This window comes from Canis aureus, chromosome 1, assembly GCF_053574225.1.
Source record: "Canis aureus isolate CA01 chromosome 1, VMU_Caureus_v.1.0, whole genome shotgun sequence".
Lineage (NCBI taxonomy): Eukaryota > Metazoa > Chordata > Mammalia > Carnivora > Canidae > Canis > Canis aureus.
This window is the reverse complement of record NC_135611.1, coordinates 15,649,655-15,676,973: the sequence shown is the minus strand read 5'-3', so window position 1 is coordinate 15,676,973 and position 27,319 is coordinate 15,649,655. Positions and strand designations below refer to the sequence as shown.

Sequence of the window (27,319 nt, the reverse complement as noted above, 5' to 3'; positions counted from 1 at the left end):
CATAGGGCTCACCTTCTTCAAATGTCTCCTGCTGTCTCCTCTCTCTCTCTCTTACTAAGTTACTGCTCCTGAACTTCACCAGAACTCTAACCCCTTTCTCCACATTTTTCAAGTCCTTCATCTCTCAGCTTGGGCTCCATAGTCAGGAATTTCACTGCTGCCCCTTCTAGCATTTTAGAATTTTTCACATCCCCTTCATTATCTATATCCTTTCCATCACCTTGTCATCTGTCTTCCTTTCCCACAATTCCTCTCAAGTTATTTTCTCAGAAGTTACCGATTCTCCTAATTCTTCTAATTACTTTCTCCCTTCTCTCATTTTCCTTCCTATTTCTGCATCACCAGACATGGCTGTCTACACTGTCTTTAAGTTTTTCCCTTTTTCATGTCCTGGGCTATGTTTGTCCTTGCCTCAATTCATTTCAGTTTAACAGAGGAGCCCAAAACTAACAGGAAGGCCAGTCCTAAAAGCAGAATGAAGGGTAAGCATATGATGAATGATAGCACAGCAAAGCAAGCTGCCATATGTGTAAACCAAGGGATTGTGTTATCCTCACAAGAGGCATGAGACTGAGGTTAAGAAGTACTACAATAGCCAGGATTTGCAAGTCTGCACAGAGTATCTGCCCCAACCATTGTGATCATGATCAGGGAAGAGTTCCATCTTCAGGAAGAATGCACAGTAGCTCTAAGCTTTTCTTGAGCCATGGACCTTTTAAATTATCTATTGAAAGCTTTAAATGTTACCTTTAGAATAAAAATATCTGCAGAAAAAAAAATCTACAGAGACACACAAATGTTTCAATAAGGAGGCTTAGTGTGTTCATATGGAGCATATAAGATTTATTGATTTTGAGGTACCCATGGGACTCCAAAGTGGAGTTATACTAGGAAAAAGTTGGACATAGAGTTACATGCTCAGGAAAGAAATTCAAACTAAACTAGAGATTTTAGAGACAATAATTACAGGCTAGTTAATGCTACTGGGTGCAGTTTCTAACCCCTAGAACATAAATACAGTAGATTGACATGTATGTTAAGGGTAGACACCTGGGAAACAATAGAGGGTCAGGAGAAAGTGGAACACGGAAGAGACTGGTGAGGAGCAGCCAGTAAGTTGAGGGAAAAATCTACAGAGAGTGGTTTCACAGATGTCAGAGAATTTCAAAAGGAAATGGGTTTGTAATATTCAGTAAATATTCATTAACTGCCTTTGTCTTATGGGTTGAAGATGCAGCAATAAAAAAGTTGAGCAAAGTCCACAACCTATGGGGTGAACAGACATTTAATTAGTCATTATAAGTGTGATGAACTAAACCAACAGTTCTCTTTTGGGAAGAGATATTTAAATGTAAGTTCACGTCGTGACTCTAGTTCCTGTTCTGTTTCCCTACACAGCCAGTCTGAAGGCACCTTACCAACCCTCACAGGTACATGAGCCTCCCTGTTCATCCCAGTAACATTGTGCCACCTCAGCTTATACCTGCCACCGCAACATATGTCCCGAGCAGCCGATTGCCACCCGTGTGAGTACATTCTCGGAGTCCTCTGGTACTCTAGACCTGACAAGGGCTCCATGCTCGTTTACATCCAGGCTCCACTGTTTACCAACTACATAAGCCTGAGCAAGGACTTAACCTCTTCTATGAACCTCAGTTTTCTTACCTGTAAACTGAAGATGATGCTAACTTCCTCCTCTTGAGATCACAGGGCATTAAATCAGATAATGTAAAGCACAGAACACAATGCTTGGCTGAATCCTCATTAAATATCAAAACAAAAAAAGGAAAAAGAAGACTAAAGATGTACTTAGCATAATCCAACCTCCCTTGATTTAGAGAGGTAATTACAGAAAGCCCAGTCCTCCCCCATCACGACATGTAAGGGAAAATAACAGGAGACCATGTATTTTGGAATAGGTGTGAGAACCTTCCTTGTCTTTCAAATACGAGAGAGAGGTCAAATCATATAAGCTTGAAAAGTGTCCGCCAACTGGGCAAGAACACCTTGGGTGAGTTTCAAAAGCCATTTCAATTGATTGGGGAAGGTAAAGCCAGATACTGCTAAATCGCAAAGTGAATGAGAAGTGAGAAAGTGAAAGTTATATAAACTTCCAAGGAAGTGGGGCCATAGCAGGCATGGGGAACTGGGCACTGTTTAATTTTAATTAGCTTGTACTCCTCTACAATCACCTGAACCTTCTCTGAATAGAGACGAATTGGTCTTCTCGGCCTTATTTGAACAAAATCTCATTTGTTTTCTCTCAAATATGGAACAAGTTAAGGTTGTTTTAAATATTCATCTTCTTCTAGTTACCAGCTCTCTCTCATCTCTGTCCTGCCAAGTGATGACATCTCTGTATCAGGAGTGGCTCAATATCTCCCTTTCTAGAGGTGTTTAAGAAATGGATAGGCATTGTTGCCAAAAGGATTAAACTTTGGTTTAAACTAGGTGACCTCTGAAGTCCCTTTCCCAACAGCACAAGTCAACGCTCTTTGAGCTCCTCTATCTAAAATCAATTCTAAGCAGCTCTCCCAATCTCTTCGCTGAGAAAGGACTAATATATTCTTACACCGCATTCCATTTCTGATGGTATCAGATGTGCACCCTGATGCCAGGTACTTGGAGAGGCCACTGATGGCTTTCAATTCCACTGCCCCATTTATATTTTGCTTTCAGTGCCAAAAAAGTCAAGAGGACCATATTCACATAGCACTTTTCTCATTAAAGCCAAACATGAGCCTGAACCCCCCACCTTTACCACTCAAACCAATAACGACCTCATTTAATTCCAGCACCGAACAATGTCTTTCACTTAAAATTAATGTCTTGTCCACATAAAATTGAAATACAGAATGCAGCCTTCCTGATGATAAGTAGAAAGCATAAAGGTGACTTTTAAGGAGATAAATTTATTCTGTCAGGGATGGAATAAAAACCTTTTGCTATTCACCTGTGACTTGAACACTCCTAAGCAATGAGTTCTTCCCTTATTTGTAACTAAATATGATCTGTCACTCAGCCTTCCCTTGCTGTCATGTGTTAAATTAAAATATATCATTAATATATACATCGCTTCTGATCCTCACATGGTTAATGGCTCTCTATTAAAAGACCAGGGAGTGTGTTGGCATCCGATAGCCAGGCATGCCGAATAATATACCATACAAATGGATAGGTGGTAGGGAACATGGTCTTTAAATTACTTAAAATAGCATAATTGTATCACCTCCATTTACAGAGAAAATCAAGCAAGGCAGTGCAAATTGTCTTGAGTTAATGGAATAATAAAGAATTCTAATGATCCAATAGAGATTTCTGGAAATAAAATCATGTAGAAATATTTGTGTTGTTTAATATGACAGCTCAGATTTTAAAACAGGAAAATATGTTAGATAATTGAACACAGAAGAGGTGTTTTCTCCAATGAGTCAAAATCAAGAATTTTGCATTCAACCCTCCATTATCTTGTTTCTAGATATGAAATGAGACTAATTTATGATATCAATTTATTTATAATTTATAAATTATATTGGCCATTCTCTCAAAGAAAACTTAGTTCAGGCTGTGTTTTTGTTGTATTACTGCCAGTGTAGATGTACTTACATTTGGTGAATACTTACTAGGTGCCAACTATTTTATTTAATCCCCACAACAAACCTTCGGAATTTATTTTAGCATCATCATCATCATCTTTTTTCAGATTGGGAAACCAAACAACATAACATCTTAGTAATTGGCTCAAAATCACCAGTAGTAGAGAGCATGGATTAGAATACAGTTGATTCTGCTTCTCAATAAGGAAAATAAGACTCAGAATAGACAACCATCTCAAAGTCAGAAGTGAAATCAAAAATCCAAAGCCCTCTTTTAAAAAAAAAATTTTATTATGGGGATACTGAAATAGACACTCAACTAAAGAAAATGGTATTATGAACCAGAACAAAAAAAACAAGACTTTTATTTCCAAATCTACAATTCTAGTTTTCCTAGAACATGTTTCATCTATGAGATAGAAATATTTATAGAAGTATTTATCTCAGAAATTTTTAATAGAAAAAATTTCAATGCTATTTTAATTTTAAAGGTAATACATGTTCAGTATAAAACCATTCATTGAAAAAGACAAGAAATAACAATTGTTGGAGAAGATGTGGAGAAAAAGGAACCCTTGTGCACTGTTGGTGGAATGCAAACTGGTACAGACATCATAGAAAATAGTATGGAGGTTGCTCAAAAAATTAAAAATAGAGTTATCATATGATCCAATAATTCCACTACTATTTACCCAAAGAATACAAAAACACTAATTCAAAAAGATATATGCACCCCTATGTTTAGTACAGCATTATTTCCAATAGCCAAAATTGGCAATTTTACAATGGCCAAGTGTCCATCAAAAATTGGCAATTTTACAATAGCCAAGTGTCCATCAGTAGATGACTGGATCAAAAGATGTGAGCTATATATACATACACATGCACACAATAGAATATTACTCAGCCATAAGAAAGAATGAAATCTTGCCATCTGCAATAACATGGATATATCTGGCGGGTAAAATGATAAGTGAAATAAGTCAGACAGAGAAAGGCAAATACCATATGATTTCGCTCATATATAGAATTTAAGAAACAAATCAAACAACAGAAAAAAAGAGACCAAAAAAAATGGACTCTTAAATATTGAGAACAGATTAGTGGTTGCCACAGGGGAGGTCTGTGGGGGTGAGTGAAACAGATAAAGAGCATCAAAAGTACACTTATTATGATGAGCCCTAAATAATGTATGGAATTGTTGAATCATTATATTGTACACCTGAAAGTAATATAATACAGTAGGTTAATTGTGAATCAATGAAATAAGTAAAACAAAAAAGATTAAAAAGACAAAAAACATTCATTCAGAATAGAAAGGTCTGCCTAATAGCTTGTGCAATTCCTTCTAGATTTTCTCTACTCATACATACACATGTATAGAAATATAATTATTTTTTACAAGATGGAATCATACTATGTGTACTCTTAAAACCTACTAATTTTGCTCTTTAAATGTACAATGGACATATTTCCATTTAATAAACATTTATCTATAGCTTCATTCTTAATGTTTACATTGTGTTCTATTATATCAATGAACCATCATTTACTTAACCAATCCTTTGTTAATGAATATTTATGTTTTTTCAGGGTTTTGTTACCATAAAAACATTGTGGCAAATTTCCTATCTTATATATCTTTCTATGTTTGTAAAATTAATTCTTAGAAGTTCCTGGCACATAATAGGTTCTCAATAAATTTGCTGAATTAATGGATGAATGAACAGTAAAATGGCTTGGACAAAGAATTGGTAAATCTTATTGCTATGTATGGCTAAATTACCTTCTAGAAAGCAATGAATCCATCTTCTGTTATTTACATTTTGTTGTTTTAACTTTGTTTATGGTTTAAATATTTAAGGAATTTTCAAATCTTCTACTTTGTGGTTCTGTCTTAGGGACAGTGATGTGTGGGAGTGAGATTCCAGTATCTTGTGAAAGCCAAATGGTGAATTTTCAGAAATTTTGAGAACCAGCTATAAAATGTAGCCATTATTTTAAAATGTTAACTTACAATTAAATAACTTATGTTTAAAACAGAGGTAATACTGCATTACTTCTTAATTATTTTTCTATGTTTTACTATTATCTACACTCTCAAAATCAGTTATGAGTAAGTATCGTATTGTCAACCAAGAAAAGAGGCAGAACTGAAATCAAACAAAAGTATTCATTTAGGGTCTCAGAATTATAATTGAGGGAGCATAGATTTAGGTAGCACTAAGTAGACTAGGAAGCAAAAGTTGGGGGTTTTTTAAAACAAAAGGGAATGCTTATACATGTTGTTTACAAAGAACTTTGGTTGGTGTTGGCGGCAGAAAACTAATCTTGGCTAAAAATAATTGGTTGCTACAACTATCACTAAGCAAAAGCCTGTTACTGTGACAAGTTGCAGATGTTCCTACAGAGTCCTTGGATGTCTGGCCCAGTTCACATGATTTCACTCAATGGGGACGTGCATAAAGCCCACCTCCTACAGGTCTCTCAGCTCCATTTTAAAAGCCCTTGACATGAGTGACTTCATTTATTTCATGTTTCACAATATCTGGAGGATGGAAATAATAGAGTGATATGCTACTCCGATCTCTTTCCAACTCCATGTTCAGTGACTTTATGTTGGTAGCTTGAAATTGGTCATGGTAGGAGTATTTACCTTGGAAATCAGTAGGTGCTATAAATCAGGACTTCATTTACTGTTGAAGCTGGAAGAGTTTTTAGTTTAATTAAAAATTTATATGAGGGTGAGAAGAAGTTTAACAATAAGCCTTATATCAGATTTAATGGCAATAAATCTACTGGGAAAAGAGCAGACTGAGACACAGCTCCCTATGTCAAATCACAGCTGAATACGCCTACAGATTTAAAGTTAAAAAAAAAAATCAAGAAAAGCATTATGAGAAAAACAATTGACTACATGAAATTATATTTACAATAAGAAGAATTGTGAACTTTTAAGTTGCAAGTTGTGTGCTATGCATCTTTTATATTAGTAAAATCTATAATAAATACATGTACATACATACAATACTTTTTTCAAAGAGTTGGTTGTTAAACATTTAATGGCACATTACTTTTAGGGTCATATACTGAGAAGTTTTCCCTTTATAAAAACTGAAATACCATGTGTACTTTATTTTAACCTTCTACATGCAGTCAGCTATCTCTGAAATTTGTGTTGTTTCATTGATCTTTCTGTATTTATGACCTTGGTAATGATTGAATCATACCTTTAAAATGCATTTAGACTATGTTGTATACCTGAAACTAATATGGTATTGTACGTTAACTAAGCTTCAATAAAAAATTATAAAATATATAAAATGCATTAGGTATCTGGAAAGGCAAATACACTCATGACTTTCCCCACCCCTGTCCATATACCAGATGGACTTTAAAAAACTCTTTCCAACAGTACACCAGTGACATTTCCTTTCATTCAGCTCTTATTTTATATTCATTGTTAGAATCTTATCATTTGCTTCGTATATACCCTATACATTTCTAGTCTTCATAACTCTACATATTTTATATCTTTGGTGTTTATGTACTTCATACATGGGATTTTTAATATTTTTGAAATTATCACATGAGCACTGAGTAATGTATAGAGTTATTGAATCACTATATTGTACACTTGAAACTAATATAACACCATATGTTAATTATACATACATGGAAATAAAATATATATGGAAATGAGAAAAATTATTTATCATAGATGTTATACTACTAGTTAGAATGATTTCAAAACTCTTTCATGAAAGGGGCACCTGGGTGGCTCAGTGGTTGAGCATCTGCCTTTGGCACAGGTCGTGATCCTGGGGTCCTGGGATCAAGTCCCACATGGGGCCCCCTCACAGGGAGGCTGCTTCTCCCTCTGCCTATGTCTCTGCCTCTCTCTGTGTGTCTCTCATGAATAAATTTTAAAAATCTTAAAAGAAAGAAAAAAAAACCTCGTCCATGAAAAACCAAGTTTAAAAGAATAGCTGCAAACCAATTCTAACAGGACGATGGCTGGGTCCTTGTTCAGTTTTTACCATCCTCCCGGTAATTCTCAATTTTTTCCACCTAGAAACTGGTTATGGTTATTTTCTTTAAAATTCCTTTCCTAGAGAAAGAAAAGTATGAGTTGTTAGAAGGAGAGTTCTAGAATGCCAGCATTAAAGCATGAAATGTTTTATCAGTACCAGGAATGGCCATATACAAACAAGTACAAATATGCCATCTCTAATAATTATCCTTTCTATACTGTAGAATATGAAAATAATATTAGCATTACAAACATACTAGCACTTGAATTTCTTGTATTTTTTTCTTCTACTTAACATGTTTCCCTCTTGGCTGTGACTAAAAGGCAGCACAAAGCCAAGTTTATGTCTTAACAGTTTCTTCGTTAAGATGCACACCCGATTTTACATTCTCCTTCCCTCTCCCTTTTGGTAATAGTGCCCTAATAATACATGAATATCTACTGATTTAAAAATTCAAACAAAAAAAATTTTCAGGAAGTGGTAGAAACATTTCCCCTCTTTAATATCTGGCTATGTCTAATTTTAAATTATTTTTTTTATTCTGAGATAAATACAGCTTCACATAAAGTTGTAGGAAATAATTCAGAGAGACCCTGTGTACCACTTAGCATCTCCACCATCATCCCCCATGGTAACTTCTTTTAATGATAGCACAAGATCACAAGCAGGGTATTGATATTGATACAAAGTACAGACATTTTCCATCATCAAGACCATTCCTTATGTTGCTCACTTAGAGCACATCCACTTAATCTCCTGCCTCTACCCATTCCTTAACCCCCGACAACCATTAGTCCAATCTCCAGGTCTATAATTTTGGCATTTCAAGAATGCTGTATTAACTGACTCATACAGTGTATAACCTTTTGGATTGGCTTTTTTTCACTCAGCATAATTCTCTGGAGATTCATCCACAGTACTGCATATATCAATGGTTGCATATATTATTGCTGAGTGGTATGCCATGGTATAGATGTGTCAGTTTGTTTAACCACTCACCCACTGAAGGACATCTAGGTTGTTTCCATTTAGGAATTATTATGAATAAAGCCACTACAAACATTCATGGTCCTGGGTACAGCACCAGGACCATTTGCCAATCACATTATATTCAAATAACCATCCTGTAGAATCTCATATTTTATCTGTTCTTTTATTATAAGCCACCTCAAATCATCTTATAAACAGTCCAGGTAGACACGTCAATCCCACCAGAACTGTATTAACTCCATACTATGTGAACGCTGTACCAGAAGCATAAACAGCATCATCAGGGTTTGTGGGTCTCTATGTGTTAAGGCGTTGGCTGGGCAAATATAGAGGGATCATTTTCATGGTGCCTTGAAAAAGGTTCAGGTGTGTGATAAAAGAACTGAGTACTAACCCCGGCCCTGTAACTGAACTGGGGGAAGTCATTTAAACCACAGAGGACTTGCTTTCAATGCCAATGAAATCAGGAATATGGACTAAATAAATAACATGGCTTCTAAGGTTGTTTCCAGGTCCTAGTTCTATTATTTCCATGAGAAAAGTATGAGAATTTCACCAAAAGGTATGATCTGAGAAACATCATGCAAATCCAAACTGATGGGCCTTCTACAAAATACCTAAGCAGTACTCTTCAAAAAGTGTCAGTATCGTGAAAACCAAAGGAAGCTCAGGAAACTGTCACAGATTGAAGGAGACTAAAGAGACATGATAATTAAATGCAATGTAGGATCCAGGATTAAATCCTGGAATAGAAAATGGACATTAGTGGAAAAATTGGGGAAACCTAAATAAAGTCTGTAGTTAATTAAAAAGTATGATTGATGGGTAAAAGTTTTAATAGGACAGTTCGCAAGATAAAGGTTCTGGAGGCATTAATGAAATTATTTTTTGGAAAAGAGGTCAACTCTTCTTTTTAAATGTGAATATGCATATTTAAATAATCTTATAATGACACAGCTTTTGAGTAATTTATTCCATGTTTTGGGTTTCTTCGATATGCTTAATTATAAAATCAATGGACGGTTACATTATACTATTAATATTCTTTTGGCCACATTATCATCTTCTAGGAGATTCTACAAGTATATAATTAGTTGTCAAACGTGGGAATGTGGTTATGAGAACTTGAGTTAGACAAGCAAACAAATCAACCAACCCCAAAATGTTACCTTTAAGAACAAAACTCATATTTCTGTGCTAAATGGCATCAAAAAGATGCCATTTAATTTTATTCTTAATTTTATCTCAAATTAGCATTTGTTACATAACTTGTGCAGTTAATATCATCTCAATGATGAGCATTCCTTAGAGTTTTTAATGAATTACTGAAAATGTTTAAACAGATTGACATGAGTTTAAATGCTGGACCCCTCTTTGCTATAAATTACCCCGCAGAGTTCTAAAAAACGAACTACTACGACCCTATCATTTATTAAGCTTTCAGCTTGGATTGGCCCCATTCCACACTAAGTTGCTAACCTCGATCCTCTATCTATGTATGTATGTATGTATGGCGATACATAGTTCATGTAGTTCCTCTCATTTGCTCCAAGGTGGGTGTGGGATCTGAGTGGCTGTAAAATAATAAATTTTAGTGCATTCAATGATAGTAGGCTCAAACTTCTTCTTCCCTTCTTTCAGGTCATCAAATGTAAAGGATGAGTTGGCCTGGGTATTCTATGTTCTCCATAGGATTTATGGAATACCTCTCTGAAGTTTTCCCAGATCTAGTATTGTCTTTATTTGTTATTCATGGGTAATACCACTAGATGAAGAAAAAAAAAATACCACTAGATGATGCACTTTTCCTATTTGGTAGGTAAGACCTGCAAACCAAATCTCTTTAATGCTTAAAAGACTCCTAATCTACTTTAATAGAGTCGCTTTTATGTTTCAAATATAAAAGCTTTTCATGTCTAACAGAATTATGTAATTACATAACACTTAAAAAACAAAAACCAGGTTCAGAAGAACATGGCTTGAGAGCAAGACAATTTTAGCCACAGGTTTCGGGTAGGAGACATTTTACAATGGAAACAGTCTATCTTTAAAAAAAGAGCCCTTTGAGGAGCACCTGGGTGGCTCAGTCAGTTAAACATCTCACTCTTGATTTTAGCTCAGGTCATGATCTCAGGGTGGTGAGATCAAGCCCCACATCAGACTCTGTGCTCAGTGGGGAGTCTGTTGCTCTGTCTCCTTCTCCCTCTGCCCCTCTCCCAGCGTGCTTAACTAAATAAAATCTTTTTTAAATTTTTTTATTAAATTTTTTTAATTTAAAAAGACCCCTTAAAAAATAAATAAATAAATAAAATAAAAAGACCCCTTAATAAAGCCATTTTTGGCAGAACATCTTCCAATCACAGATTCTCCCAAACAGATCCTTGCTCTCCCTGAAACTCTGTTCTTGCTTCCACTGTAGAACATCAGTCTTGTCTGCGAAGCATTCCCAGAATCTAAAAAGAGGTGGCGACCTCTGATTATCCACTGATGCTTCGGCGGTTGCCTAACCATGGCTTACTGAAATAAGCAGTGGCTGTGAATCCAGAAAACCTGGTCTGAATAGCTTAGTCTAGCATTAATAATTATAATGATAGCTAGCATTTATCCAGCATTTAAAGAGTTTTGTCAGACACTCGTCTAAGTGTTCGCTGTACTATTCTATTTAAGCTTGACAAGAATCTTGAAAGTCAGGTATTCTTATTATCCTCCCATTTTGACAGAAGAGGAAATTATGGCACAGAAAGGTTAAATTACTTGTCCAAGATATCATAGTGGCAGGGCTACGCCACGTTCAGCCACTATGAATATTACTACTCATATCCTTCCTCACGAGGTCACTTTCCCTAGGCAATTAAATTCCAGTCTGTTTCCTTATCTGCCTTTTCATTAGATGGCCTCAGAATTAATGCCCGTACCATCTACTTCACAGACTAGTTGGAAAGATCAAATATGATGGCAAAGCAATGTGTTTGGGTTTTTCTTTTCTTATTTGGGGCTGTTACAAAAAATACTGAATACTGAATGCAGAATATATAACCTATGTGGCAAGATCTTAACTATTTGGATGGAAGTGGAGTTCTTTCTAGAGCTAAATGAACACTGAAAACATGAAGCGGAGCTCCCACTGCAGGGCAATCTATTGCCGTTTCCTGGTCAACCTCACATTGCTGCCTCTCCTCTAACATTTTAAAATGCAGATCCTCCAATGAACAATCTGGGTTCTCAGTCAACTCTTTTTGTGAGCAAAGAAACTAGACTCCCTTCAAACGCTTGTACAAAAAACACACATAGTGCATAACACAAGTGTTTAAACAAACACAACAGAATGCGTTTCGGCTCTGCCTCTTTGCATCTTCTCTCCGTGTCTGTTTCTCTTTCCCTCTGTCAGCCCTGTTGTTGGTATCAGATCCTCTCCACCTAGCTGCCTTCCCATGCTCTAAAATCTCCTTCCTTTGTCATCCACACTCCCCCACGCTCTTAGTTTACTGTTATTATATTGAGCCAACATATTACCTATTATTTACTCTATTTCAGAATAGGCTTTTCCTTAGGTAAGAAGAATAGTGAAATATTCTAAATATCCATTTCAAAAAGAATTCCAAAATACCTTAGGTTGTCAATGATTTATTTAGCCCTCAATTCTGATTTATTAGGTCCATTCCCACAATATTTGGGGATGAGGGGGGCCAGGAAAGTAGCCCATCAGAGACATCTTGGAAATTATCTTTCCACATGACGCCTACCAAAGCCCCCTCCCTTTCAGAGCAAAGCATCTGGGTCTGAACTCTGCCAGATGAGAGGCAAAAAATTGTTCTCCACAAACCTCTTTGATTCTGCATACATCAATAGAGCCTCCCTCGGGCTTGAAGAATCAGGCTGAGAGGCTCATGATGTCTGTAACCTGTGATTCCTTCAGGATCCGAACAGAAGCGAAAGGGCCCATATGCAGTAACTTAACTTGAAGGTAGACTGTGCATAAGCATCTGAGACCCGAAGTCAGCCCTGCAATGGTATGTGAATTAATGAAGCCAAATTAGCCTGGGATTTGTGTTTGTTGTGTGGGAAGGTGATGGCAGAGCAAATCTTCCAAATTTAAGTATATTTTATGTTAATTGCATAAAGTAGCATAGATTTGTTGCTTTAAATCTCATCCACTGGGAGCTGGAATTGGGCTTGTTGATTTCTTTTATTATCCACTAAAATGACTCCAGTCCTTGTTTGTATTTACTTGAGAAGCACAGATCTATTTCAGAATTGCTTTACAACTTTAAGTGTTTTAAGAAACTTCTTTTTAATACCATCCAGTTAATTGTACCATGATAGCTCCTAAGTGGAACATTATATCTATCAGTCTTAAGTGCTGCTGTGGATATAATAGCTTCGGTCATATTAGTATAATCTCTTTTATTTAGAGCACTTGGAAAGCTAAAAATTAAATATGCCTCAATCTGCTATCATTCTATTACTTACCTTAGTGCTAAGTAAATACTAATAAAACTCTATCACCTCTGATACAATTATATTCTGAATTCTTTCATGATGGAATGCAAGTTCATTGGAGACAGACATCTTCCCTTGTTTCCCCTCTCCCTACACAGTTAGAAATGTTTCCCCTATAATGGCAAGTTTCTGTGTGCACTGATTTTTTAACTTAATTTGTGCACTTAGTGGGGGGAAAGAAATAAAGCAGAGAAAGGGGAAATGGTGGAATTACATCCATGTGCTAAATCCTAATGCATTTAACATATCAAGCCCAGAAATTTCTAAGTTCTGAGAGAGATAGGGCCAGATAGAGCCAGAATTCCTAAAGGAGGACAACCTCCTTGTTACTCTAATTGTAGTCCAACACTTAGCATCTGTTTGCAGCACCTACAAGCTTTTTCAGCAATGCAAAAGCTCAAGCCCCACCCCAGGCTACTGGGTGTCTCTGTAGTGTCTGCACTACTGAGACTACTGTCTCAGTAGTGTCTCAGGTGTCTGCACCTGAACCAGACCCTCCACGACTCCTATGCATCATATGTACTTGAGAGTCTGAGAAGCCTTGTTTGTACTCAGCCCAGAGCCTCCACTGGAAAGATGGGAAAGTCCATACTAATTAACATCAGGAATACTCTAGTCATTCCCCACAGCAGACAATGGTGCTACACTCCAGTCATTCCCCTCAGCAGACAGTGGTGCTATAGAGATCATGGAAAGTACAAAGCTGCAACTCTTTAAAAATCAAATCAGCCACTGAGATCTGGTGGCAGGAGAGATAGAGACAGGGAAGCAGGGAAGTGTCACACACTTAAGCCCAACTATTGAAAGAAAAAGCTCTTGTTGGAACCATTCTACCCTCCTCTCTGCGTGATGTTATTGGATTTGATTTCCTTTCTTCTAGAGAAGGACAAATTGGGAAAAAAAAAAAATGACCTAAATTCAGTATTCCATCCAGATGCTTTCAATTTGGCAAGCGGGAAGCAAGTTTTGCATGGAGACTGAGCTCACTGAAAGGGATTAGAATTTTGAGTTGGAAATTCCAAAGGCATTTTAAAGTCAAGAAACTGTTTAGGAAAAGAATAAATACAAGCAACCTTGATATAATTCTGCAATGATATTCACATCTCAGAGTCAGTCATCTTAGGGGACCTTTGTAACTACTCTGGGGACCTTTGTAACTACTCTTCCCGGCACTGAGTTCAAAACAACAGACTGATGCTAACTTTCATTCAGACAAGAGACAAAACGTAGTAGGATCCTGAACACACCTCATTTAAGAGGAGGAGCCAGTCACAGAAAACTCCTGCATACAGGGAGGTCATAAGGTAAACAAGGAGCTGTCACCACAAAGGCTCTGCTTACCCAGCTAATGGTGTCTCAGAACTGGCTTCCCTCTCTGAGTCTGACACAGACCTGGCCTTCACACCTGGCAGCCACCCATGGGAGTGACGTGGGCAGCAACACCAGACTTCCCTGAAGGTAATCTGCAGGGCAGACTGCCTCTGGTCTCAAAATAGGTTTGAGACTTTGGCATCCCTTGACCATATAGTCTAGTATTGCATTAGCTATTTTGTTGAGTTTTCTTTTTCCTTAGCCATTTGTGTTGTTCTCATGTTTTGCCACTTCTTTCAATAAGTAATATCTTAGACACCACCAGCCGCTAACATCAGACAATATTTAAATACTTGTTTTTCATTTTTCTCAAATAATTCATTGGTTAAGGAGTAAATACACTTTTTGATATTTTTTAATCAAAATTATTTAGACTATCTCAGGTAAGTGCTAACGAGGTGTAGGACATCGTTAACTTACATTGTTTTCTCTAAGGTACACAAATGAGGTTTTTAATTCTAAAAGAAAAATAGCAGTTTCATCATTTTATGAAAAGGTAAATTTGAACCACAGCATATACAGATCATATAAAAATTATGCAAGTGCCTATACGAACGAGCAGGGGATTTGAATTTAGTATTAATTGGGAAAATGTTTTAGTTTCTTTAATGACTCTAATGACTATTCCATCTCAAATAGTGGTATATGAAACTAATGACCCTATTTAAAATTAGATCAAAATTACTAATTATAGAAAAATATTTAAGCGTGGTATATTAGCTTCCTAGGCTGCCATAACAAACTAGATGCCTGAGAACAACAGAAATTTACTATCTCACAATTCTGGAAGCTAGAAGTCCAAAATCAAGGTGTTGGCAGAGCCACAGTCTTCCATGTCACTAGAGGAAAACTCTTCTTTGCCTCTTCCAGTTTCTGGTAGCCCCAAGAGTTTGTTGGCTTTATAGCAGCCTCCACATCCTCATGACCACCTTCTCTCTGTGTCTGTGTCTTCTCTTTTCTTATAAAGACATCAGTCATATTGGATTAAGGGCCCACCCTAATGGGCGGATCTTAACTTGATTATATCTGTTAAAGATCTCATTTCCAAATAAGGCCATATTCACAGGTTCCAGGGGTTAGGATTTTTTTGGAGGGGGACACAATTCAACCCATACCATGTGGCTAGGATTTTCTCAGTGAGGGAATGTAGACTCTAACTTTACCAAAATCATAGTATCATTCTGTTTCTGCTCCAAAAATTCTAACTTCTTTTCAAGTGCCTTCACAAAACAAAGGAACAGTCAGAAATCACGCAACAGTTTCTAATGTAATGTGTCAACAAGTATTTGATAAAGTATTTGATACAGTTTCTCTTAGAAAAGAGAAAAGGGCATCCAAAGCATGTCAGAGATAGGAGCTGATGACTTAAGACCCCCTGAGATTTTCGAGAGACTCATCTCCCTGGGTGGCACAGGTAATGTGCCAAAGAAAACAAGGTAATGATAAGTTCAAAAGATTCATCAAGGGGAAGAGATAGAAGATGTCCTAAAGTTACTTACTCTATAAATAATTTAGCATGACAAATCTTTGATACCAGTGAGTATTTAGAAAACATAATCGATGCTAAGTTATGATGTACCATTCAGCACCTAACAGATTATAGTAAACAACTGTTGTTACAGTCTGTCCCTGACTTTCTTCTCCAGACTTTGGATATGCCCACCTTCCCCTTGGGGTACCACTTCAAGGTCTCTTTCCATTGTCTCTTCCCCTGTGCGAGCTCTCTTTCTCTCCCTTGTAAGCACTCATAGGTACCTTCACAGGCACCTCTCTGCATCAGTCCTAGTCCTGCTCTCTGGCTTCCTCTAATCTCAATGCCCACTCCCTACTCCTATGCTGGTATCTTTGATACACATCCATGCTTCTCAAACTTGAACGTGGGATCTTGTTACAATGCAGCCTCTGATTCAGTATATCTGGGGAAGGGCCATCCTCTGTTTCTAACAAACTCCTGGGCAATGACCACACCACTGGCCCATGGACCACCCTGATGGATGGCCCTCCAAGGCCCTCTCTATAAGCCCTACCACCTGCCCCAACAGAGCTTCCCTTCCTCATCAAGGGCTCATACTTCAAAATAATTTTTTATCACTACCACCCACCTCCTCTCATCAGCTCCTGTCACCTCAAGCACATCTCAGGTACTCAGAGGATAAAATAACCCTACTGAAGAATGAAATAAGATGCACTCTCCCTACTGCTCCCCCCTGTCCCCCTCCCAGAGATTTTCCTTGGTGGTTTGTATGAATATTTTAACCAAGTAGTTTTCAGGGCACCTGAGTGGCTCAATAGTTGAGCATCTACCTTTGGCTCAGGTCGTGATCCCAGGGTCCTGGGATCGAGTCCCGCATTAGGCTCCCCATAGGGAGCCTGCTTCTCCCTCTGCCTATGTCTCTGCCTCTCTCCCTGTCTCTCATGAATAAATGAATAAAATCTTTTAAAAAATAAATAAACAAACCAAGTAGTTTTCACTTGAAGTGTCAACATAGGTACATTTTTCTGGGACATGGAGTCAAGATTGTTATCAGACTTTCAAGTAATTCTCTACTCCCTTTACTTTAGGTAGTAAAATATCAGGTACTGTCAATAAACATATTTTGAAGGGCATAGGAGGAGTGTGGAGGGGCCTCCTCTTCAAGCACACCACCTGGCTTTCTTCCTTTCACTTCATGAGACTATTCATGGGAGAGGAAGAGCAGAGCTGAGAACTACAGCAGTTTCCTATTCACACTCCCTCAAACTCAGAGAAGGAGCTGCTTTGGGTTGTGTTTCCTTATATTCAAACAGAATTCCAGTCTGCAGGCTGGAGCACAACTCCCAGCCCTTAGTGAAACCTGAAGGTGAGACAAGATACAGAAGGAAGCAGCCATGTCTTCATTGCATCCAACTGTAGCTAAGACTGTAGGGCCCAGGAAGTCCAAATTCTCAAACTGGGGAGAAGGCAAAGGATCCTGGACCACTGGGAAAATATATGCTTCTGACAAAGAAAAGAATCCTGGGTCTTCCAAAGGACCTGGATGTGTAGCCTCTGCTTCCTCCAGCCACGGTGGACCCTGGAAATGCCTTGTTTAGCTACATATTAAATGAGATAACATATGTAAAGCACCCAGCATGGAGCCCAGCAGATATTAAGAGTTCAATAAATATTAGTTCCCTTCCCTATTAAAAGTAACACCAGCTACACGGTTTATGTGATTTGCTCACCGTTATTACCATACAGCACAGTGAGAGGCGTGTATAATTAAATATGTACCACTACGGTAATTTCGGTTTTTTAATTTTATTGATAACATCATTATATGCTTTATATAAGCTCAGAGTTTTCTGCTTAGCCAGCATGGTCAACTATCCTAACTTTCAAAAAAAAAAAAAAAAATGCAAAGGACTTTTCTGAGGGAAGAACGAAAAACAGTTTACTGGTTTAACAAGGTAAAACAAGTTTAACATCTTCCTGCAGGGTGAAGTGTCACCTTCCTCATGGATCTTCTTGTGCTAACGCAGTTGCAGCCCTCAACCCTGATACTCCCCACCACCTCCACACAACACCCCTCCCTCTGTCCTCCTTATACGGCAGCAAAGACCAGGCAATCTCCAGGGATATCTCCTACCATAGATGCTCTGATTCACACGCTGTTCGACCCTAGCAGTTTGGCAACACCAGCCAGGGCATGAAGCACACAGGAGCTGACTGTTGCCTGGCAAAACTATCCTCATTCAGGTCCCTGCTAGCACAAAGGGAATGTGGGTGGTGCCTTGACACCACATGGGAGTTCAAAGCAATCACACCCATTTATCGACACCTGGGACCAGGAGGAAACATCGGCACCAGAGTGAAAAAGAGCCAGAGCCCTCCTACTTGAAAGCAGACACTCATGAACCAAGCACAGAGCTGAAGTTGAAGTTGAGGTTGTAATGAAAGCTGCTGGAACCTCCATCCTGGGCTGGATGTGAATTGCTAAAATGTCTATGGAACCACTGAACCTATTTAGAAAATCCTCAATGGCATTTACCACTGTAGGACACTAATTCTGATTTGTAACTAACTTTAGGAAATTATAATATCTACAAATGGAATCAATCATTTCAAAATAAGCCTTGTCACAGCAGACAACTTCAATACCTAAGTAAATCTTAAAGAAGATGTCATCATGATGCTCACTGGCCTGGCCTGGTTGCCCAAGAACATCACCTGATGTTTTTTAAAACTGAAGTTGAAAATCGGGTCATTGTCAACAGGCTCTGGCACTCATTACTCTCCACATGTGTACTCCTACAGCTACTAAATAAACAAGGCATAAAAAACAAAGAACACCAAATCTATTAACCGTACTCATCCTTTAGCCTGCTGACTTCTCTCAACCATAAATTTGCATCTGATAGTTACAACTGCCATTTTCCTACAAAGAATGGCACAACCCCATCTTCTGGCTGTGTGGACCTTTTGCTAGTAATGCACAATATTTTCCATCACAGTAAGGAAAATAAAACATAAATGGCTATAAGAACCTGGATTGTTCAGTTACCAGGTTTGCAAGAGTAACTGACATCTGATTTCCAAAACATCTTTAAATTTTCATATTTTAGAAATAAAATTATACTTAATGTTCAGAAAAAATTAATGGCCTGGAATTTTGTTATCAAATCAGGTGAATTTTAATGGCTCATTTTAAAAATTAACATTGAAATAAAACGAGAAATTTGAACAGCATATTAGATCAAAGCACCCAGAAAACAGATGGAAGGTGATGTTTGAGTGCAAAGTCAATAAAAACTATCCTCATTCTAATTCTACAGAAAAATCTCAGTAACCCACCCACATACATGAGGATCTGCCCTAAAAAGCAGGTGTACTCATCACTTACACAATACAAAGCTGAATAAAGACATATTCCCTAGGAGCAGCAAGCAGTTCTTTTCACCATTTGAAGAGTAATGAATCACTTTTTGAAATAAATACAAATACAAGATTCACAATCTGTAAACAACTCTGAGTAACTGTCTACCCATATTAAAAAAAAAAAAAACCTCTATCCTTGTTATCTTAAAACATTCAAACTTATTTCCCAACATTTACAAGAGAAACTTTGTTTTATTTAAATGCTGTATCATGGTATGCTTCTTAAAAAATTAGTATTCATAAATCCTTCCATGAAATGTTCTAATCATGCAAAGTTACAGAATATGTAGCTCATGACATCACTGCCATTATCCCAAGGCCATCTTGTTATGACTCTACCTTCTGCAGGTCATCATATTAATAAAGGTGCTCATATTAATAAAGGTGATCAAAACAATTGAGGGGGTGGGGAAGAGGATTAACTCTATGAAAATCTCAAAGCTATTTTTCCCACAACTTGAGGCCAGTTTTCCATGAGACAGACATAACTCCTACTAGTAAAGTTTTGGTCTGACAGAACCAAAACTGGTTTCCTCAAGTTAGTTTTTAGGAAAAGGGGGAAATGAGCGCATGATTACGGTAGCACTTCACGATATCCAAAGACAGGAGGCTGAGACAGCTCAGCCTCCCAAGAGAAAGGCCCTGTGCCTTTCTTGAGTCTCTCTCTTCCCTGCCAGTCTTCCTTTGCACAGCCTCTGCGGGATACAGCATCCTATTCCTCCCTGCACATCCCAGGTCCACATCCCCAGAAAACAGAAGGTATTTAGCCTACCTTGACTCAAACAGCTTCAGCCTGGGAGAGGGACTTAGCCTTTTGTTATGAACAAGTCCACAGAAGGGTCCCAGGCTTTGAGCCAGGGACAGTTCTTAAACAAGACAGACATATGCTACACAGGGACCCTAAAAGACATCTGGGGCAGTCTTGAATAAGAAGTGCCATACATAATGGTGAGTCTGCCATTTGGGAGACACATTGCTAACATTTCCTTGTCAGATTCTACTGTTAGAATTATGTGCGAATTATTTCATTGGAAAATATGCTTCTCATTTTTTCTATATTTGGAGAGACTTTTGTGGCATAATTTTCCTTTCTCTCCTCTTGAGAACCTGACAGTTTCTACACAGACACAGTGAAGAAGCATGTTTATGGTGTTTTGGTCTGTTTTGTTTTTGCTTTTTTTTTTTTCAAAAAAAAAAGTCAAGAATAGTGTGTCCTTTTGACAGGCAGAACATTACAACTCATCTACAAGTGTCCATTTTCTGCTATCTACCAAATATAGGACTTGCAACTTCAATGCCTTTAGGGAAATATCCACTCCTAACTAAAAACGGATATGAAATCCCAAGTTGGATAGATTAATTGCCCCTCCTCCACCCCAAAGAAACTCAGAAAAAAAGATGCAAACAACTATGAGAAAAGGCTTTATAGTTTGTACCAACCATAGGAGTATTGTCTTTTCTACTTTTGGAAAGAATTAAACTTTACTGAGCAGCTATTTATGTTTTTCATACACTATGCTTTGCATATTGCAAACAGGAGATGATTTCATCCTTACAGCAACCCTGTAACACTATAGATTGGAAAAACCCTCTAAGTCTCAGAAAGATGAAATAATTTGGGGGTGGGGGGAATATCAGAGGTAAATGTAAACCAATCTGCCTGTTCCCACGGCCGTGGTGTTTCTCCCAGTAGTACTAATAGCTAATATTTATTAAAGACACTGTGCCAAGGTCATTCAATGACTTAGGCAGCAGATACACAAACCAGCTACCATCAGCTCCATTTCTTTTTATTTCTTTTTTAGATTTTATTTATTTATTCATGAGAAACACACAGAGAGAGGTAGAGACTCCGGCAGAGGGAGAAGCAGGCTCCCCGCGGGGAGCCCAATACAGGACTCGATCCCAGGACCCCAGGATCACGACTTGAGCCAAAGGCAGATGCTCAACCACTGAGTCACCCAGGTGCCCCCCACGCCCATCAGCTCCATTTCGTACATGTGGACAGAGAAACACATAGATGTTTAGTGTTTGCCCAAATTAAACGGTGGAGCTGAGATTAGAACCCAGGCGATCCGGTTGCATGTCACATCCAGTTGCCTCCTCTGGAGAATCCGATCATGTAGACAGCATACAGCCCTCCTCAGTGATCGCTCTCATTATTAAGTTGATAGGCCGTAATTGTGTCTGTGAGAACAGCCATGATTCCATCAGAAGTTCAAAGTAAAACAGAGTTAAAATTACATAGCTCACCTTTTCATCACATGTGTGCAGGATGGAAACGACTGTCTTGGTAGGCAGGATTCTCCGATCCTTATTTCACCCTAAAGTAGCTCTTTTTCCTTACATCTTCTAAAGATTCAAGACATCAAGACATGCTAAAGGTTTTACGGGTGAGGGCAATCGCTTCATTTGTGTGTAGGGGTGCATGTGCATGCACATGCGTGTGCACGTGGGTGGGGGTATGTGTTTGGGGAGGAGGAGAGCACAGTAGTAAAGAATACTGGTGACTCTCTTCTAAAAATGTTCTTTTCCTTACCTCTCCTTTTAAAGATAAGCGTATGCGGTGTCTCTGCCAGGAGACCTTAATGGACTGCTTTCCTCCAGTAGCTTCTTTTCCCCCTGCTTGCTCCATTAAAAGTCTTCTGATTTCAAATCACTACAGCGCAATTGGCTTAGATAATGTACTGTCATCCGCACCTCATACATCGTGTCCAGGGGACTCGCCTTACAGTAAGCATCACTTCAATTGCAAGGAGCTGGCCATGAGCCATGACCTGTGGGGGCCCCCGGTGGCCATTTATTGTAAACTATAGCTTCTGGGTGATGCTAATGAAGTTCTTCAAGAAGTCACATTTGCATGACTTCACATTTTTGTCTCCTTTAAAACTGCTAATAAAAGGCTGGCAAACATGTTCTTTATCATTCGTTACCCCATTTTCTTCATCTCTCTGTACAAGGGAAACCACTTCCATGCATCACAGTGTATCCCTTCATGACCACCAAAAACCAAACACCTCCCTGAAAAAAAAATCACAAAAACGTAATGTGGTAACTGCCTCCAAATCTGGAGCTTTATATGCAAACTGTTTATGACATTTACAAAACTGGGAAGAAACTGCAATGGCACCGTGCTTCTGGAAGGATAAGGCCAATTTCAGAATCCAATTTTTAAAAGGAAATGCCATGTTTGTTTCATGTCAGCCTCTGCTTCAGACCAGGAAAAAAAAAAAAAAACGGTTTTGCCGAACAAAGCAAAAACCGTTGGTCTGGCTAGTTATTTCCAAGCAAAGCAGAGGGCAGATGGAAAGCCATTCAGTTGGCTGTAGCCCCTTGTCTTGTCTACTTCCAGTTGTTTTGGAAGCAGCTGAGCAAAGCTTAACCCCATTGAATGGGGGCTCTCACTCCCTCTCTCTTGCTCTCTCTCTCTCTCTCTCTCTCTCTCATACACACACATACACACACACAAATGTTTATTTAAATAGCAATATTTTTAAAAATATAGGCTGGGCTGTCACACAGACAGGTGGCCTGGCTGTGTTAGCAGTTCTGCTAAACCAGGCTGGCTGCCCAGTTTGTCAAAAGCCCTGCTTCCCAACTGACCTGTAGTGACGACACCATACACATCCGTGGATGCACAAGATACCCGCAAGCCCAGTGTAGTCTCTCGTTAAGGCAGAAAAGATTTCCAGAAGGGAACCCGTGGCACTTTGTAAATTTAGAATCAAGCTTTGGAGTATGAGTGTGTGTAAAATGGAAATCACCTCTGCAATTTCATGTTTGCATTTACATATGTACATTATAGTTTCCAGCTACAACCATATATGGGGAATTGATGAATGAATAAAAACATGTCACAAACACAGACACATAAATATATACTAAACACAGAGAAGGAACTAGATACACTGCAAATATCATATATGATATCAGATATCAGTGCACCTAGATACAGAGACAATATCACTTATCATACATAGTTCATAGAGATTCTGATAAAAATTTTGTATGAGAGGGATGCCTGGGTGGCTCAGCAGTTGAGCATCTGCCTTTGGCTCAGAGCATGATCCCCAGACACCCAGGATCAAGTCCCGCATTGGGCTCCCTGCTGGAAGTCTGCTTCTCCCTCTGCCTATGTCTCTGCTTCTGTGTCTCTCATGAATAAATAAAACATTTTAAAATCTTAAAAAAAATTTATATGGGAAGAAATATATAATCGACTTTTAAATGAATTTCTTTCCCATATATTCAATTTTCTTACTGAAGACTATTTTTCTCATTGCTCTCTAGTGTAAAACAATCTGCATATTGCCTCTGATGGTCTACACAGTGTGCAAAAAGAACACAGGACCAACCAACCAGCCACATCTATGTTTGCTCACATCTGTCAACTGTCTGTGTATAAAGCTCACTCATTCCCCTGCCTGCTGCTGTATATGCAGATCATACATAGCAGAATGCCCAGAGCGTATAGGGGAAACAAGACTCAGTTAGCTTGATGATTGTGGGGGTCACATCTTATCATCCCTGCTCACAACATATCCCATGACTGTTGCCTGCAACACGACTGGGCACTAGCTGTATCCAATCTATTTCTACAGTGTATTGTCACTGGTCAAAACTGGCCTTGTTCTCCCATTCCCTCCATTTTCCAACTGAAAAAGGAAAGGAACTGATAAGCCTGAGCTCAATTTGTTCTGGCAATTATTGCAAAGTTCCTACTGTGAGGGAGGCCCTGCCCGTTGGTGCGGAATGACACGCAGCCATCGGGGTCCAGACAAAAGGAGACCCTGCTTTTCTCCAAGTGTATTCAGCCATATATAGACATATTGGCTGAGATGCCTGCCCATTCACATCTTAATGGGAAAAAGAGAGAGACAAGAACCTGCAGTGGGGGGAGGGGAGGAGAATGAAAGATTATCAAGTGACACCAGACAACAAAACGTGAACTTGGTGAAGAGGAAGAAAGGAAACGATTTTGACCACAGGACAGTAAATCACTGATAAAATGTGGATGCAGGTGTTTTAGTACTATCCAGCTAAATTATGCTTTTATCACAGATAAAGGTTACTCTAATGATACTGAAATATGAAGTTGAAGAAAGTTACACTTGGAGGTTGGATTATGTGACTCTCGTTTCTATTCTCTCTCTCTCTCTCTCTCTCTCTCTCTCTCTTCTGCACATTAATTCAACCAAATGAAACTGTTGGATGAAATACCACCAAGCTGCATTCTAAAGTGTAATTCCTCTGAAACAAGTATGTAGCTTTATTAGAAAACCAAAGTACCGGTCAAAAGGTGAAAAAAACAGATTATATTATGATGAAAAAGAGGTCATTTAAGAAAAGGCTGAAATAGCACTTCTTTTTGAAATGGCATATGGAGGTTTTTATAATACTGAAAAAAAAAAGGTGACTTTTTCTTAATATTTGTCCTTATTCTCTGCTTATGAACAGAAAGAAAATGTTCGACGATAAGGTCACTTTAAATTCTAGGCCATGGTACATGTTCCTCTCTGGAGCTGAATGCCCTCATCCTTCCCCCTTTCAACTATATCTAATGATAATTGTCCTGCCCATCCAACACCCCTGTCTACTAGGAAAACAGATGACAAGAAGTAATGTCAGAGTTGTGTCTGTGACATACCAGAAATCATTTCTCCCAGCAAAAGTCACTTATTTCAAAGGATAAGTAATGAAATGAGCAGGGGAAAATTAAGTTAATTTTAAAATCCGTTATTAGTTGCTTCTCTTTAGTCATAATGGAAATAGGGGGGGAAATTACAGATTCAATAACATGCATTTTTTCCATTACGGAGAATGGCTAATTCAATGGATGAATCATTAGAGAAAGATCCCTCTGGCCTTACACAACTCCAGACAGAGAAACAAAAAGGAAAAGTTTAAGATATAAAATAAAATATACTATAAAATTGTTGGGAAGAGTGAGCTACAACCCCCAACAAAATTACCTCTTCTGGCAATTAAGAGCCCGTTTGTTAGAGCATTAATAGCCTCAGGCAAACTAAACAAACCCATTCCTGGCTGCCGGTAATGACAGATTTCTTAGGGAGTATTATTTAATTAACAATAATTTGAAAGAGCAGCTCAGCTGAGACACTGCATGTACTTACTGGAAACACTGAGCAATGGTAGTGGAAAAGACGTGCAATTTGTTAGCCTTCCCATTATCTCTCGTTTCTGAAATACATAAGTAGCTGATAGGTATTTGCCACTAGGTATTTTCAGCTGCCTGTGAGGCCAACATGTCCAAAGAACTTTAGCTCTTACTGTACAAGGCTGCTAATAGTCCTCTGCTGTTTGATTCTGTTAAGAAATCCCCCAGGGCCTCAAATGTTCAGGGACAGCATTCTTTGTCCTTCCCCCTTCTAGACAAGGGCAACTGCCAGCCCCCCTTCCCTGTGTACGCCAGGCTCCCTCCCACCCCCATACATCATTTGCCGCTAATCACCTAACATAAGTGATGCCTTTTGTTCTCCTTCCCTTCCCAAGTAGCTTTAGGTTGCATCAGCAACTTGGTAGCTAGCTGGGCCTTACTCCCCCCAGGGACGCCTTCCGACCCCAAGGCACTGACAGAGGAGGTAAAAAGGCTTTAGCCAGGAGCAGCCTTCTCCCCTCCACGTTACTGGACTAAATCCCCACCTCCAACAGCCTCCTTTAGAGCTGATTATCATTTAAAGACCAATTTCAGAATGGCAGAGGGAGGACCACTTTAAGTTGTTCTGACAGACAGTGGGAGCTGACGTGAACTCCATGACTAAAGTGGCAAGCTCAGGAAAATGCAAAAATAGTGCACTCCCTGGAAGAAGGAGAAAAGTAAGTTATAAAACTTTACATGTCGTCTGTTGTTTCCATGACATAGCTTCACAAAATCTGGTAAAATTGGTCAATGGCATAGAAAGACTGTGCTGGGAAGTGAAAGTGTTGATTTAGTTCTGTGGAAGCCAAAAGACGCTAGCTAAGACAGTAATTTTAAATTATTATTGGATGGCTGTTAATTGTACTTACCCGTGTCCATTAAAATTCCTGCCAACATAAAAATCTTTATCTTGACTTGATTTGTGAGAAGCTTAGGAATGAATAATCAGTGTAGAACATGGTTATTAAGCCAAACAAACTTGTTTGTGGCTTCTGAGAAGACAAATGTGAAATCCCAACCAGATAGCTCATGCTTAGGAGAGTAGATTAGGACAGGGTATGTGCAGAGCACCAGCATCCATAGTGGATGAAGACTGATTGCAGGAGCTAAAGATTTTTTCTTTGATTCTTCTGAGTCCACGGTAGCTTTTATTCAAATAATATCAAAAGCATCTGATTAAACACATCTCCCAGAAGGATTTTATCGTAGGACATGCTTTATTGTGTACAGTAGAATCAGATTGATATCATATGGCATCAGCCAGTGAATGCCTTGTTTTGCAACAACTTGTGGAAATAGATTTTTATCCCCTTCTTTAATCCTAATTTGATACTATTAACCAATTCCATTATTTAAATTGACTATTAAGATTGGAATCAGTTTGATTTATCAGAATGTATTTCCCATTAATAAGGTTTTCTTTCTACTCTTCCCTTTTAACCTTCATTTACTTTTAGCACTTTGAAGAGAAACATTTACAAAATCTTTTTCCCTCGTATGGATTAAAGCATGTGGATTGGTTCCTGTTAAACTATTCTTAGCCTTACGGTATAAGAACAAAACCTTGTAGAGTTTATACGCATTTCTTTTAATGATTTTTTACTGCATAGGGGAAAAAATGAAAGGGATTATAAGAGAAAGAAATAATAAATTTTGCAAAAGATACATAAGAGCATTTTCCATTCCAAAGAAACCCAATTCCTTTACTGACACAGAAAAGAAATATACAGGAGTTTTAACTGCTAATGCAGTTTCCACTAGTAACATCTGA

At 38.4% G+C, this 27,319-nt stretch overlaps 1 protein-coding gene and 1 long non-coding RNA gene across 4 annotated transcripts in view; one reads left to right on the top strand and one right to left on the bottom strand.

Annotated features, from left to right (window-relative positions):
* Positions 1–27,319, top strand: part of CDH20 (cadherin 20) — a 214,895-nt gene that overhangs the window by 110,472 nt on the left and 77,104 nt on the right. The window lies entirely within an intron of this gene.
* LOC144310416 (uncharacterized) overlaps positions 20,849–27,319 on the bottom strand; it is a 71,644-nt gene continuing 65,173 nt past the window's right edge. The window contains exon 8 of the long non-coding RNA XR_013376153.1: positions 20,849–22,409. This is a non-coding gene — a long non-coding RNA (uncharacterized LOC144310416). The remainder of the gene's footprint in view (positions 22,410–27,319) is intronic.